Here is a 16665-nt window from a genome sequence, read left to right on the forward strand (position 1 = left end):
AAAGTAAATTCAAATTCTTTCCCTCTTGTATCCCACAATTTTAAATTAGGTAAATTTAATCTCCCTCCTCGTGGCTCGGGGATACTACAAGTTAAACATACAAGTATTAATACTGAAAATAATTACCCTTTAAACAATATCTTAAAAACGCGATGTGGGGCACTTGCAATATATCCATAAAGCAAACAAGACAGCTTAATTGTTTGTTTCTCCAAAGCAAGGAGCTAAAGCGGAATTAATTTGGTTCAGTCTGTGAAACAATTCGTTTGCTCTGCCTAATTCTGCCAATTAAAGAACTTTTCCCAGACATAATTAGCATGTAAATCAGCGGTGGGGAGCGAAGAGGAAGCCCTGGCCACCAGCGCCGGGTGGAGATACCGGACGAAGGACTGACTGTCACTGAACCAGCCCAACGCCAGCCTAAATCTGGGTGCTAGAGAGGTCTCCGAGTGGAAGCCTGTCCCACCAAGTCCCAGGGCTAGGAGGATGACACTGGGAGGCAGTCCCCACCCAAGCCTTTAGAACCGGAGCAAGTCGACCACCACCTCTCCCTCTCGTGCCCAGTCTTCTTCCAGAGTCGCGCCCAGAACCGTGGGTGCTGCGCGCGCACCTAGGGCCGCGCCCCCAACCACCCGGGATCTGTATCTACTTTTGCTGGCCTAGGAAGGGTGGGGATAGCGGCCCCTGCTGGTAGTTTTGGAGAACAGCAGAACTGCTTTTCTCCTTTAATCATTCTTCCCACCCTTTCCCCAGGTGGTTTTGTTAGGGGAAAAAAAAGCCCGAGGGCGGAGGAGATGTGGAGGACATTGTCACGTATTCGCCGTTTTTTTTTTTTCTTTCCAGAGCACTTACGAGCAGATTTTTGCACATGCTGGAATGGAATACAGGGAACGTGGACTTAGTAGCACTAACCCCAAATTGGGGAACAGGTACAATTTCTAACATGAAGCTTCTCAGCCAACCTGGGTCTGAGACTACGATCCTCCTTCCCACTTGCTTTTCTCCGCTGACTTAACGTGCAGTAGAGATTGCTCCGGGAATTGCTTGGCCACCCAGCGTTACTTTCTCTGAAGGCTGCGGCCTCAGTGGGCACCATCTGCGAAACCTACTCTGGGAGCAGCAGCCCCGGCGCGCAGTTGCTTGAGGGGAGCAGCCGGCGCGGCAGCGAGGGCGCGCCGGCTGGGGGAGGGGACTGTGGTGTGGCCTGACCAGTTGGCACAAGCCTGTAAACTGCAAGAGTTCTTTGCTATTGTAAGTCCAGGCAGCGGAGAGAGGCCGTGCCTGCCATTCTTCATGCGCTCATAACAATAGAGCCTTGGAAATAGTTGCGATTTCCCTTTTCCAAGAAGCTGCTGGATTCCCTTTGGTACTGTTTGAGTCTTATGTCTAAAGTTTACTCATTTCTAAGAACGATCCTCACCGCGGACTTAGACGTTTTCAAACAGATCACGGTCGTTGACCACGTTCTCAGCACCGTAGTTTATATGTTTATTTAACGTGTGCTATGAACGGGTGTGTGTGAGAAACTATTTTTAACCACAATTCATCTGGGCAGGAAAAGGGTCCATCACTTCCAGAATCTACCTCCTGATACAGTAATCAGAAATAGAAAGGTTTGCCGTCCCTTTAAAACTTTTCCATTTAAGAAAATCGATGGACAAACTCTTTCTTGTAACTTGTTCCTCTCTTTCTATTTTTATTTCTTTTTCGATTTGGCAGAGCTCATCAATGTTGTCTGGGATTTCTTTTCTTTTTCTTCCTTTTTCTTTTCTTTTGCTAGAGCCCATGTGGGGGTGGGTAGACGAGGGCTGGGCTTTTCCTGGAGTCGCCCCCGCTGGGACCTCCCGAGTGCGCGCCCCGGGGCGGGGAATTGAGGTGGTAAGAAGCGGGGCTGTCGACTCAGTCCAAAGCTCTACCTGCAGCCACACGGCGTCAAGTCTTTCCTTCCTTTGGTTTACTCGCGCTGTTTCCCTCCCTCCCTCTCTCCCTCGCGCACACACCACAGCTCTCCTTCGGGTCGGAGACAGCAGCCCTGGGAGGCGGGGTTGCTGGAGGAGAGTCCGCTCTGCGCAATCCAGTCCGGGACTTGGCTCCGCCCGGAGCGTCGGCCTCTCCGGTGACACTGGAGTAGTGAGCCGCACGGGGTGAGGCTGCAGCCAACTCTGCTCCCCACGCACTCGGCTGCCTAGGCGCTCGGGACGCAGCACAGGCGCTTCTCCGCGGTGCCGACTGCCCGAGATGCCCGCCTAGGAGCGTGCGGCCGCGGCCAGCGTCGCCACACCCGGGACACTGAGCTCGGGGTTGCAGAGCCGGCCAGAGTCCTGCACCTCTGCCTCAACCCCCACCCCGCCCCCCGCCCTGAAATGACTAGTTAATGGGCGCTGGCACCGCTGAGGGGACTCAGAAGTGAATCCAAGTGGAATTTGGATTTGGAAAAGAGTTTCTTGAACATTTACCCGGGTCCTCGCTGGTTTTTCTTTCTCCGTTTTTTTCTTTTTCTTTTCTTTTTTCCTTTTTCAATTTTTTTTTTTGCCTTCTCCTCCGGTCCTCTTCTGTCATTGGAGATGAACACAGCTCGCTTGCATCCCAGAAAGTAATCGCCGTGACTGTTGCCCCCCAAAGAGACAAGCACACATGTAGGAATGACAAAGGCTTGCGAAGGAAAGAGCGCAGCTCAAGGCCCAGAGAGATCTTCTCGATAATGGATTACTAAATGGGATACACGCCGTGCCAGTCCGCTCCGAGCCGCGGCCGCCTGCCCGTCGATGCACCGAAAAGGTATGGCTTTAACGTCCCTGAGCGCCCCACCTCCTGGATCCAGGCTTGGGTGAGGGTCCAGGGGTTACCCCAGGTGCGCGTTGTGGGCTTTGTAGTGCCTGTGTTGTGTTTGGTCTTATGTCTCTGTCTCCGGAGCGTTGTCCCTTCCTGGGGGAGTAGCCCCGAGCCCTGCCTGCAGCTCTTTTCAGTCCTGAGCCCCAGAGACTCTGGGCTCCATGTCAGAAGCTTCCCCACCCGAGTCGCGCACACGACCGGCGCCGCCCCGGACCTAGACCGAGAGGATGGCTGTCCTGCCCAGCGGGGTGTGTGTGTGTGTGTGTGTGTGTGTGTGTGTGTGTGTGTGTGTGTGTGTGTGTGTGTGTGTGCTGGACCCGAGGCTAAGAGCTCACTCTTGAGCCAGTAGGGAGGAAAGCGGCCCTGGAGGGTGGGATTCTCGAAAGCGCCGGGTCCTGGTGTCGAGTGCTGGGGAAGGGGGAAGGGTTCTGTCCTCGAGGGCCAGAGAGGATTGGGGAGTACAAAGCTATTTGTGTCCAGCCACAGGTTTAGGCTCTGTTGTGGGAGAAATGGTTGTGCGGGGAGGTGGAGAAGAGATGAGGATCTTTTGTTATCAGTGCGGGCTCTGGGCTGGGCTCCGTGGAGTGCGTGAAACTTGTAATGGCCCTGAGCATCTGCGCGCCCTCTCTCTTGGTGGGATCCACTCTTCAGTCGCTGCTGGCACCAAAGGTTCCTGGCTTTGTTTGCTGGAGTAAGTGCCTAGGAGCGGTGTCTTGGTATAGCACGGCGCCCCCGCCCTAGGTCTTGTCCCCTGCCTCAGTTCCCACCCGAGCGAACAGGGCACCATTTGTCGCAGCTGCGTCTCTCTCAAGCACTGAGCTCTAAACGCTAGGGCTGGCCCCTGCTGCGTCTTCCTCCAAGACCTGTGCTGTCCCTCTCGAGAAAAGATGTACCCCGGGAGAGGGAAGGGTGGGGAGACCTGGCAAGAAATAGCTCTGGGCTTGCCACTCTGATGAAAGCTCTGCCGGGCTGCAGATTGTTGGATGTCCTGACTGCTTGTTGTGTCTTGGAGCTCAGCCTCTGGAGCCGTGGGGCGCCCAAAGCAAGCTGGGCAGTTCCCTGTTCGTGATCCTACTAGGTGGGCAGTGTCAGTTTGCCCGATCTCCGTGTTTTTTTTCAGCTCCCCAAGAAGGGAAACGGTATAAAGCAGGATCCTGAGGTCTCTCACGGGCGGTACAGAGCCAGGCTGCTGTCCCGATCCTGCGTGTGTCAGGGACAGAAACCGGACCCCGACATTTTTCCCGCTCGCTCGCCGCCCCCTTCCTAGCGCCTCCTCCCCTTTACTGTGCAGGGCCCCCGTACCCGGCGCTTCTGGAAAGTTTCTGTGATAGCTAAAGACTGCTGGAAACACCAGACGAGGGCTCAGCGTGTTCAATCTGACCCCGAGAGAATTGCGCGGACAACTGGGATGTGACTAGGGGCTAGATTGCCTGTCCACTGGAGAATGGCACCTCCTCTGGCCGGCAGCACTTCCTGGACCAGGGTCTCCAGCAGCTGGAGTAGGTCTGGGGGGCCGGGATTGGGACGTGTTGAATTTAGGATGCTAATGTGATCACAAGTGGCGGACAGAAGCTGCTGTGAGGTCGCTTGTGGACACGGACCCTGGCTCGCGGGCTCAGGAGTCTCTAGCTCTAAGCACAACATCCCGAACCTCCTGCGCCAGTCGCAAGGCATTGCAGTTCGCACATGTCCTGGGAGGCGAGGAGCAGGGCCAGGTGTTGGTGGAGAGGAGGAGAGTGGAACGATTGGAGGCGCTGTCCTCCTAGCCTGGGCAAGCGTTTCCAGCGGCTGCCTCTAGCCTGTGGGGAAGTAGGCAGTCCTGCCGGCAGTTCCGCCTCAGTCTGTTCCGAGCGATTGTGGCTGCCTTGAGAGTGTGGTGACCAAGCCCAGCCTCAGAGGGATCTCGTCCTATTTACTCTAGAGGAAAATCGAGTTACTACTGAATCCTTGAAAGATTTAAAATACAGGCGAACCTACACACACACACACACACACACACACACACACACACACACACACAGCATTCATAACTCTGCCATTTAATTCAGTTTGGGCTTCTATTAGTGGATTGTAGAAAAAGCTATCGTTTAACGCCCATCTGCTCTGATTTTCAAGCTTTTCTCCGGTAGGGAGGTCGAGTATCTTTGCCTTGTTTTTTCTTAATCCTGGTGATTTAGGCTTTCCTTCCCCTGGCGGACTTATATTTTGGCGTAAAATTCACCATCTGCTACTATGATGGCAGGGGGTTAGTGGTTTTGGATACATTAATCCTTTATTTAGCTCAGTACCCCCAAGGTAAAGATGCCTGGGCTCAGTGTTTGAATGAAAACACCACACATTTTTTTTCCTCCTTACCCACAACAGCTACCAGAAGTCAAGATAGCAAGCATTTTGTAAGATTTATAAACTCCACGTTTAGTCTTCGACAATAAACTTTTATTAAACTACTCCAGGCACCAAAGTTAATTAGTAACCTCACCTTAAATACAGTGGCAGATCCGTGTCTCCCCCTATTAACCTAAATTGTCTGGTAAAACATAATTGCACCAGCCGTTTGAGTTTGGTTTACCCATTTCTGTTTAGAGAGTAGCGTCTGGTTGGGTCTTAGGTAACCCATACTCTCTTGTTTTTATTTGGGTTTTATACATTGGTGAATGAAGGACTTGGCAAACCAATATAAGCGAAAAGAATGAGTAACAGATCTGAAACCTTGATTTTGTTAGGAGTTTTTCAATTCATCTTGATGTAAAGAAGTATTAGGTTTTTATTTCTTATTTGCTGTGATTGGGAGTGATGGGCTCCCTCGTGTGTTATATTGTACAACTATAACCACTTAGAAATGGCCACATTCTCAAAAATACTTGCAATCTGCATCTATGACCCTAAGTCCTTACCTTTGGGGTCACCCGGAGAGTATGTGTTGGACAAAATACCAAAGTTTTAATAGGATAAAAATAACATATGACCTTGTGTAGAACATTCAGGTAATTGATGAATGAATAAATGGATGAATGAACTTGGTCACACACACATCACTATTTTCTTACACAGCAGCAGGTTTATCTTTCCTGCAGTGAAAACAGACGAAGCTTTCAATGTGTGGTTATGACGGTGGTAACAGGGGTTACCCTTTGTACACAAACACACACCCCTCTCGTTCTTTCTACATCTAGTAATGCCTTTGCTATCATTTAAAAAAAGAGAGCATTTGCATTTTGAGGAGGCGTGTACCATTGCACCAGTGAGCCTGGGTGTGTTAAATAAGGATGGCAAGAGTTACACAGGCTGTTACCATTGAGTAAAAATAAAGCATCCAGGTTTTAAGCACTTGTACTAAATTTACAGTAAGCACCTATGCTTTGAGAGTGAATGGGTAATTGCACTTTCCTATGAAATGGGGGGGGAAATATTATTTTGCTTCAGGAAGTTTGTGTATGATGCATATTTTGTCATTTAGTTCTCTTCAGAGTAGAATAAAGGGGTGTTGATGGGATGAAAAGGCTTTTTAGAACTAGTTTTGGAGAGCTAGTATATTCGCCCATCTAATTTGTTTACACAAAGGGAATCACAGAACAAACCGGACTAATTGAAATGCCTTAATTAGGCACCTGCCGTTTCCCTCCAAGTAAAGCCTGTCTCCTCACTGCCCCTCCCTGCCACACCCTCCCTCAGGTTCAGACAGTTTCTGGTACTCCTCCCAGAGCTGAAGGTCTTTGATATATTTATCTAAGAGCACCTCCTTCCGTGCCAGCAGAAGGTGAAGTATGGAGCATCCCGCTGTGCACCGCCCCCCACCCACATCCATCCCTCTTTTCTTAGGGTATCCTGGAGCCAAACAGCTCCGAGATATTTCTATTTCAGAGTGAAGACTTTTCCCATTTGCCTTAAAACATGAGAGCGACTGAGCTATTCTCTCCGGCAACCACATGACTGCCTCTTGGGGATATGGTAAGGTAGGGAAGGGAGGGAGGCATTTAATCCCTTTGAAATGGGCAAATAAGATGTCATACCCACAAACCTCAAGGGAGAAGAGTTCAGGACTACTCAGCATGGGGCTGTTACAGTGAGGTATATACACAAGGGCATCTTGCTTCGTGAAACAGACGAGCTCTTGCAAAACATTTTTATTAGAATAATTGTAATTGCACTCGTGGAGAGTCCATTCCATTCCCAGTACACTGCTACTCACTTGGTCTCTTCACGCAGACTTCTCTTAGGACAGGATAGTAAGTAGCCGGGGCCCACTGGATCTTCTCAGAACCTAGAAGATATCTCCCACCTAACATGTTCAAAAAGCCCTGTTCTGGCTCATTCTACCCACATCCGTTTTCGTCATCATCTTCGCCATGGTAATTCCATGAATTGCCCAAGCCCCAGAGCTTAAACATTATCCTCAACTCCTGCTTCTTCCATGTCATATGCCATCTTCAGGATGCACAGGCGCTCCATCCCGGTCTACCACCTCCCTGGTCCTCACCTAGTCCTCCTCTGCTGGGGATTGTGCCAGTATCCCATTTAGTTGCCCCGCTTCTGCTTTTGGCTCCCATCAACTTTTCTCAACTTAGTGAATGCATTCCTAAGTTAGCTCTGCTATCCCATCTTTTTCTCTCTAAAAGCTTAAGTCCTTTCTCTGGCACATGACCTACCCTCTGCCTTCTCCTTGGCTTCCATTGCTCCTTAAGCTTACCTGCATGTGCAGGCGTGCAGTCCTGGAGGTCCTCCTTGTGGTCTTTTGTATAGGCTTGGGGTGGAGGGAAGGTTGGGGCAGCTCTTTGCCTAGATGTCTGTATGATTTGCTCCTCACACCCTGCAGACATTTGCACTTTCTCAGCAAAGCCCTCCATACACCTGATTTACTTTACCTCTGGGCCGGAAGTACTCCTCATCCTCTTGTAGGCCTTATTCCCTTCACAGTCCAACAAGCTATATATTATTCCTGTTTATTTTCTGTCGCCCTCTAGAACATAGCACCAAAATGATGAGTATCTCTATGTTCTCACTATATTATCTCTGCCCCCCCCCCAAAAAAAACTACCTGGTCCTTCACAGGCCCAAGTGTTGGTTGAGTGAATAAAGAGGGCATCTTCTTGTCGATAAATAGTCTAAGTGTCTTGTCTTTTTTTTTCTTCTGTCTCAAGTGAGATGCTTCCTTCCTACATGGGTGTCTGCTATCTTCCCTGTTCATAGGCGTGATTTCTCCTATACTGTTAGTAGGATATTCACAGTGTGTTGTTTTCCCAGTCTTGATAATGGATTGGAGTCTGTTCATTCCCACAGACTCCTCCAGTCCCTTGCTAGGGCCAAGAGCACACATCTGTGAGACACCTGGTTATAGCTACAGGGAGACTGAGCAAGGGAAGATCAACTTGCCAAGACATGGAGCTGAGAAGTAGCTAGCACATATGGGGACTGAGCCTTTCACTCTGGTCTCACTTGCTCTGCTTTCTAACTACTGGCTTTTGAACCTTTTTTCCCCAATAATTTGAAATTTTTGCCATTTTTTTGGGGGGGGGGGATGTAATATGTTTGTTAACCTCTGCCCTGGGCCAGAATAACAGATGAAGAGCCTAGACCCAGAAGACCCGAACTCCAGACTTCTATTTTCTTGGATGAGATACTTTACTTCCCCGAGGCTACATTATTTTAAGTAATTTCTATGAATTGTAAGCCCACTCTTTCCACCTTATAGGACCGCAGACAGAATAATATGAAATGTGAATATATTTTATAAAATAACTATGGAAACTTGGGCAAGTTTTTTGGTTTTTGGTGAGACAGGGTTTCTCTGTGTAACAGCCCCAACTGTGCTGGAACTCGCTTTGTAGACCAGGCTGGCCTCGAACTTGCAGAGATGCACCTGCCTCTGCCTAACTTGGAAAATTTGATGTCAGTTTTTCTTTTTGCCTCAGAATGGCATAATGTAGACCTTACACTTTCTTTTTTATCATCAAATGAGTGTTGTACACTTTGGATCTAGTTTGAATGTAAACCACATTATGAAAATGAACAGTGTCCTGAAAATCACCGAAAACACACGGTTCATCTGTCTTACGGATCACAGCTGTATCAGTTAGAATGTCAACCGCAGCGAGTAAAGATTTCTTTCAAAATGACCATGACAGGAGCAAGGTCACGAGAGTGGCACTCTTCCAGACATTCTAAAAGGAAAAACGGGGACAGAATTATTCTGCAATCATATGCATCAATGTCAATGCAGCCATTAATGTAGCCCAGACGTGTCAAGGTGAACTAGGAGTGCTGGAGTAAGCTTCCATGTTGCGGTAACAAGGGCACATTCACTGTGCTTGGGAAAGTTTAAGTCGTTGCATGGGATGCAATTGGCAGGTTCAGAAGCAGTTCTGAGGTTCGGTTTGGCAACACAATACACTTTGTGTGTGTGCGTGTATGTGTGTGGTGTACATACATGTTTGTCATTTTACAGATAGAATGACTTTGTTCCCCCTGGCTCAGTTTCCATTTGTAAATTCTGAGAATGATGTTGATGTTGTAGCTGCTGGAGGAACTACAGCGGAGGTAACACCTGCAGCTCTCACAATGCCTGGCACACACAAGCACTTGTATAATGCAAAGGCTTACTTTTATTTGGGTAACTGCAGTCATGGGAAACAGCCTGGGAACTGATTTGAGAACCGCTGATACTGCTTTGTGGGGGCAGAGTACAGGAGGAAATGGTGGCGGATCTGTAACACAGAGAGAGGATACAAAGGAAACAGCCCTTGGACTCCACAGGAACAACCACGCCACCAGCCAGCCACAGGGTCACAGGTTTGGAGCTGTGAACCATTCACTCCAGGGGAGGAGGAGCTACGATCCTCTCCTAACTTAGAAAGTTAAATATCACACCCAAAACAGACAAAGGGGAGCCCAAGCAAACACAGTTTAACTGAAACGATAGCAACACTCAGGGATTGATTGATCAGAGACCAAAGGGTGGTTGTTGTTGTTATTTTAAATGGGTAACTGCCACTTACCACTTACTGACCATATTTAGAATCTGAGGGTCATGTCTTCAGGGATGAGCCAAATTCCCAAAGCGAAAATGTGCAGAAGAAAAGCTTGGCTGCCTATTGCATTTCTGGTGGTTCCACCTGCAGGATCTACACGACCACCTTCAGGGTCACCACTGCGGCCAGGCCACTCTTCTCTGGCCATATTTAAATTAAGTTAGGAAGAGTGGGGTCTCCATTACAAGTGGCTGCCAGGAGAAGAACCCCACACTTGTAGTACTTGCCGTTCTACTGGCCAATCCCCTCCCACCAATTGTGAACTTTGCTTCGAGGGTCAAGACTTATCAGTGAGAAAAATCTGATTTCTAAAATATCCAACAGAAGGAGAAATAAATTGGTATTATCACCACAGTTCCCTGAGGTGCTACCTACCTTGTGTCCTCCAGGACTCCATCCATCCCTGAGAATAAGTTACTTTCAGCTCCGGGATTAAGGAGGCTTCTGTAAGTAGAGAGAGGTGATGGGGAGAGTGAGCCTAGTCACTAATAAACATGCCCCAAAGACTGAAGGGCTGGGTCCTTCCAAGCAGCCCTGAGATGGCTAGTACTTTGAAAGCAATAGGTAACACTTTTAGACTCAGAACTTCCTTTTAACATGGCCAGGTGCTTCTCAGTGACTAATCTTCTGCCATTACTTGATTTAATAAAATGCAAGGCAGGATCTGTCATTTTATACTATGAAAATATACTCTTCAAATAAAAATTATTGTATGAACCAGGGCAGAGAAAGGGGCTATCTTAATTACTGTGTGATGCTATTTGGGGGTCCTATAGAGGTGCAGTCTGTGATAAGCCCTCCTTTCCTTTTGTTGTTGGATGTTTTTGCCCTAAGAAAAGTAGTCTTCTTCTCATTGGTACTACAGCATCTCCATTACTGCTTCCCCAGACTCCTAATGCTCTCGAGTGAGATACTGACAGACAGAACACTGATAGACCCAGTCCGTGGCCATGCTCCTGTTCCCCAAATGGAATGCTTTATGAACTGGCACATTCTGCAGACATCCTCAGATGACCCAGTCACTGTCTTCCCTCCTTTCTACCTCAGAGAGCCCATGTGACTTCATTCACATATTTGGGAGTTTGAATGCATTTGTTCTTAGGCCTCAGACACCCAGGTGGGAAACCCTTCTCGTCAGCATTCCTTTCAGTTCTCTCAAAACAAACGAGTATCTGAGTCACCAAGCAGAGTCTCAGCCCTGCACAGTGAATGAGAAATAGAAACCAAATCGTCGAGAGCCTTCAAAACTCCAGTGTGTGTAACAGAATGGCGGTGTGTTGGTTGTTGAAAGAATCCTTGTTAATGGCTTTCGAGATGGATTCCGCGCTAATTCTGCTCACATCATGAATGATGGTCCCAGCTAGACACTGTCACGGGGATCTTCATCTATTAATCATGGAGGCTGCTTTCTTATTCGGTTGCCATAGTTTCGGTGCCTCGGCTAGTATTGGGGTGTCTTGGGAAAGATTTGAGAGATACTAGGGCTTGCAAGCCTTGCAGTTATTTCGGCAGTGGTGCTCTGGAAGAGCTGAAAGCCGCTTCTGGTGTAATTCAGTGCTAGATTAAAAGAGGCAACTTCTGAGAGCATCTCTCTGGACCTTGTTATGTGCCCATCCAGCTGATATTTACTCCAGGATTTGCCTCTTCCTCAGCCTTGAAAAAAAAATTCCTCAGTGAAAAAAATTACAGTCCAAAGGCCGATGTCACTTTTATCTTCCCGATGTAGGATGCAGAGGGGGTGCACCCTCTTTATTATGGGCTACTCACAGATGAGGTAAATAAAGGTATTCATTACGCTGCTGAAAATTTCACCTCCCCCAGTTTGGTTTGTGCCCTGTAGATTTTGAAATAAGTGCAGTGACCTCCTGAGGGTCTTGCCTTGTGTTTGACTTTGCACTGTGGAGGTTTGAACTTCACTTCAGGTTTAAGCGTCAACTGTGTTTAAGTTTGACGCTCATTACTGAGGTGTTGGAGGCCATTGTTCTCATTTACAACACAAGGATGACCTTGGACCAGCGGCCTCCTACCCACGTCAGCTCTCCTGCAGATGGACATTTTTCATGTCTTTGTTGTTTTAACGGTTTTTTGGGGGGGGGTTGCTGATCAGAAAAAGTTCTCTAGTTGTGTGTATATTGTGTGGCTCCATCAAGACAAGGTTTGAGGAAGCAACTGCTGTAATAGGGAGACAAAGGCTGCAAGGCTGGCTAAGCCTCCCATGTGAGGGAGGCCACAGCTGGCCGTCCTGAGCCTGCTCTGGCCCTGTGTAAAGCTTGCTAGTATGCTTCTTAAAGTCTTAGTTCCCTTTTCTTAAGTAGGCTTTCTACCACTCCTGCATGTCCAAGCCAAGCAATTCAATTCCTTTGCAGACTAAAACATTAAAAAAAAACAAAACCTTATACCCAAAGAAGCAAATTGGGCTGAATTCTGGACATGCAAGGCAGGCAGCATGTGAGAATCCAGGAGATTCAGGAAAAGTAAACTTTGACTTCATTACAAATAGGGCTAATCTAGAAAATTAGTCACTTAAAAAAAAAACCCTGGAAAATGACTAGTTTTTATTTCAAAGTGAGCTTCAAAGCAGCAGTTTTAAATTTCTCCAGATCTAGCTTGCCAAAATGTCTGTATAGGATCAACAAGCGTTTTGAGTGCATGTGCCTATTATAAAGATGCCTCCCTTACTCCAACCACACTGAATGATTGATTTTCGAGACCAAGGATATGAAGTAAATGAAAAGGATAACGTGGCCGTAATTGCTACTGGCTTCACAAGGCTCCTGGGCACCGGAATTCCTTGTGGAGCAACACTTTGAAGTGTCACATGAGGTTTTGATCATGTGGTCTGCCTGCCTCACCCATAGGCTGCGTTACCCACCAGCCTGGCTTTACCTCTCCCTCATGCATCCCCCAGAAGCAAGGAAAGCATGCTTTCGGAAATTCAGTACTACAGACCCTTCATTTTGAGGGGAGGTGGGGCAGGGCAAGAAAATGTTCCTGCCCATTTTGCAGTATTCTGCACGTAGGGATACACACACATAAGCACAGGTACAGATGCACACATGCATTCACATGGAAACACACATGTACACATGTGTGTAGGAATGGAGGGGAAGAAAGCAGTAGGAAAAGATTTTAAAAATGTTGTTTCTAAAAGAAGTATTTTAGTGAATTTAGTTCATTGCCCTCTCAACGGTAACAAGACTGTGGCTACCATTGGGGATCCAGTTAAACATAATATTGCAATTCACATTTTAGAAAAAATATTCAATGGTTTCCATGTGGGTGCCAGTCAAACAGAAAGTGAACTTGAAGCAAATCAAATGGTCACCAGTGGTGGTGGTGGGGTGGGAGCGGGGGACTGTATCTAGGTAGAACATTTCTCAAAGCCTGGCCTTAAGCATGTGCCCACTCACCTGATAAGTAAAACAATCGCACTCAGTTCTTAGTGTGCTGAAGAGAATGCGCTCATCTCCTTACCAGAGTGGTTGAGTAAAGATAGGAACGGCTGGGATGTCATAAATGATGGAGCCCTTGGATCTGTAGAGCAACCACCTTTTATTTTAATATTTTATCTATCCTATCTTCTGATACTTACTGGCTCCATTCTGGGTCCACGATTGTTTCTTCCGCGGTTGAAGAGATGGCTCGGCAGTTGAGAGCACGGACTGCTCTTCCAGAGAACCTGAATTCAACTCCCAGCACCCACATGGCAGCTCACAACTGTTTGTAAATCCGGTTCCAGGGGATCTGACCCCTTCACACCAATGCACATAAAATAAAGTTAGATGAATCATAAACATATTCTTTGAAAAAAGATTATTTCTTCCAAAGACTAAAACGGGATCTAGAGTGATGCCCCAGCCTTTCAAATAACAGCACACTATATACTGGATGCTGTGGGCCAAGTGGCCTTGCTTTTACTCCAGAGCACCTTTGGTGAATGCTAAACATATCAGGGAACTTTGAGATCTGGAGGAAACAGGGTCTAACTTTTGGTTAAAAGTGTTTTTCTGTGTCATGAGTTTTAGAACAGATATCAAGAAACTGCATTATAAATGTTAATGCGCTATTTACATTCAACTTTTAACTAGAGAGCCTAATAAAAGTTAGATATAATATATAAATGCCAACTTATGAATTAAATCTTGGTCTGAACAATTATCCTGTGGCTTATACGAAACCTTAATGACATATAGCCCCATCTAGTTTAGCATAATTTGTGCTTATGAATTATAAATGCTGAGCTTTTACAATTAGACCTACCCATCTGTGGGCATCTTAATGAGAAATTACCAAAATTGAATTGATTTGTAATATCCACTATGCTGTGTTCTAGAATAGTGATTGCCCAAGGTAATTTTCAGAGACGTCGCCCACAGCATGCAGGCCGCATAGTCTTGCATCTACTAGAAAAGTTCTGGGGTGTGAGCCACGTTTGTCCAGAGGAGAGACCTCAGAAGTTTGAGAAAAGCAGAGGCATTTCATACGTAGCCAAGAGCAAAGGACTTTGCGAACTGGAGGAAAACAGGGTCTATCTTTTGGACTTTACAATTGTTTTAAACATTATTATTTTTTGTGTGCATGGGAGCACACGTACTGTCTCTCACATGTGTGCTGTGTGGCCATGCGGAGGTCAGAAGACAAAGTTTAGGGGTGTGGTTTCCTCTTTCACCTTGTTTTCCAGCTGAGGAGGTTGTTTCTGCCTCTCTGATGTGTACTCTAAGCTAGTTGCCAATGCTTGCCACCACATCTGGCTTTTCACATAGACTTGGATTAAATACATGTGGTCAGGCTTGCACATCAAGAGTGTTTTACTGGCCAAGTCATCTCCTTGGCCCTGGAATACTTTTTTTTCTTTTTCTTTTTTAAAAAAAAGTGATGTTCAGAGTCCAGGGACATTTTCTATTAGAAATCAACTTTTATATGCAAGGTGTTTCCTCTTATTTGTGATGAGGGGAAGTCGAACATCTTGGATTATGCTGATTAATTAATTCTCCAGGGATATCGCAGAGGGTGGAGCTTTCATGTCCCATTTTGCTGTGCCTAGAACGCAAGCCCTGTTACTATCAACCACATCCGTTCCCGAGAATAAAGAGAACAACATCATCGCCCTTGCTGTTAGGAAAGAGCCACAGCCAGTTCTTCAGCAGATTTCCCAACACACCCGGTCTGGAAGAGAAGGCTTTGAACCGTCGTGAATAGCTTGGCATTTTCACGTTATTATTGAAATGCAAATTCTCCCCAGCAGAAATGAAGGGGCGAGGACAATGTGATCCATTTTCATGTAGGTTATCAACCGTCCTTGCCTTCCTAGCATTAGCTGGAGGACTTGTTCTATGAAGAGTATCTACAACGTGTACCCACTGTTCACGGCCCGTGTTCACTGTATCCACGACGTGTACCCACCATTCATGGCCCGCGTTCACTGTATCCATGGCGTGCACCCACTGTTCATGGCCCGTGTTCACTGTATCCCGGATGTGCACCCACTGTTCATGGCCCGTGTTCACTGTATCCCGGATGTGCACCCACTGTTCATGGCCCGTGTTCACTGTATCCCGGATGTGCACCCACTGTTCATGGCCCGTGTTCACTGTATCCCGGATGTGCACCCACTGTTCATGGCCCGTGTTCACTGTATCCCCGATGTGCACCCACTGTTCATGGCCCGTGTTCACTGTATCCCCGATGTGCACCCACTGTTCATGGCCCGTGTTCACTGTATCCCCGATGTGCACCCATCATTCATAGCCCGCGTTCACTGTATCCCCGATGTGCACCCATCATTCATGGCCCGTGTTCACTGTATCAACGACGTGCACCCACTGTTCACGGCCCGTGTTCACTGTATCAACGACGTGCACCCACCGTTCATGACCCGTGTTCACTGTATCCATGGCGTGCACCCACCGTTCATGGCCCGTGTTCACTGTATCTCCGACGTGTACCCACTGCTCACAGCCCGTGTTCACTGTGCACAGCATCCCTCCCCAGAAAGTGTTTTCCCTTACCCTCGAAGGAAAAGATGGGCTGCCAGCCATGAGCTGCTCCTACAGGTCCCTTCGGTAAGGGAAGGTCTTCCTTTCAATCCATCTTGCCAGGCCCTGCTTCAGAAGCTTCAGAACCAAGTGGATATATTGACCACTGTCAAGAGTGTTGATAGTAAAGACTTGTTTATATAGTGCTCGTATTTTTCTAGTGCGTCAACAAACATGGCCTCAGTGGAGCTCATTCCAACTGTGGGTGGTAGGGCAGGTCTGATAATGGCTTAAGGTGGGGCAGGTGTTACGCCCAATTTAAAGATGAGATAACTGAGGGTAGAGAGGTCAGGTAATTTGCCCAAGAGAGTATCTCTGATAAAAAGTATGGGACAGGTTCTCAACTTTTAGAACATGTTTTGTTTTGTTTTTATTCCCCACTAAAATGTCACTGTACTGGTTACTCGGTATTTAAATAATTTGTAAAAGGAATACAGTTTCCAGCCACAGATATTCTCACCTCTGCCCATCCACAGTTTGAACCCATATACCGGACACATTTAGAAGAAACTGTCTGTGACCACCGTTAGAGGCTGCAGAGCAACTGGGTCCTGAATTCTTCCTTCTCAGTGGAGGGGAGTCCCAAAGTGGGCACTGTTCCTGGAGACCCCTGATGTATTAAGACAAAAGTTTTGCGAAGTAGTCCGATTGGCCATGGAGGCCATTTTTATTTGGGATTCTGCTTTATAGCTAGAGTAAAGACAGTGGCATCAGGCGGCAACTCTGTGACCCTGGGCGGAAGAGGAGGGGCAAAAGGTTGAACCAGATGTTTT

At 47.4% G+C, this 16665-nt stretch overlaps 1 protein-coding gene across 4 annotated transcripts in view; it reads left to right on the forward strand.

The window, feature by feature from the left end:
* Window positions 1-2098: 2098 nt before the first annotated feature.
* Sema6a (semaphorin 6A) overlaps window positions 2099-16665 on the forward strand; it is a 124877-nt gene continuing 110310 nt past the window's right edge. For all 4 annotated transcript variants that reach the window (XM_075968696.1, XM_075968691.1, XM_075968694.1 and 1 more), the window contains exon 1: window positions 2099-2778. The gene's annotated coding sequence lies outside the window, so the exon portion shown is untranslated. The remainder of the gene's footprint in view (window positions 2779-16665) is intronic.

This window comes from Microtus pennsylvanicus, chromosome 4 (genome assembly GCF_037038515.1).
Source record: "Microtus pennsylvanicus isolate mMicPen1 chromosome 4, mMicPen1.hap1, whole genome shotgun sequence".
NCBI classification, from domain to species: domain Eukaryota; kingdom Metazoa; phylum Chordata; class Mammalia; order Rodentia; family Cricetidae; genus Microtus; species Microtus pennsylvanicus.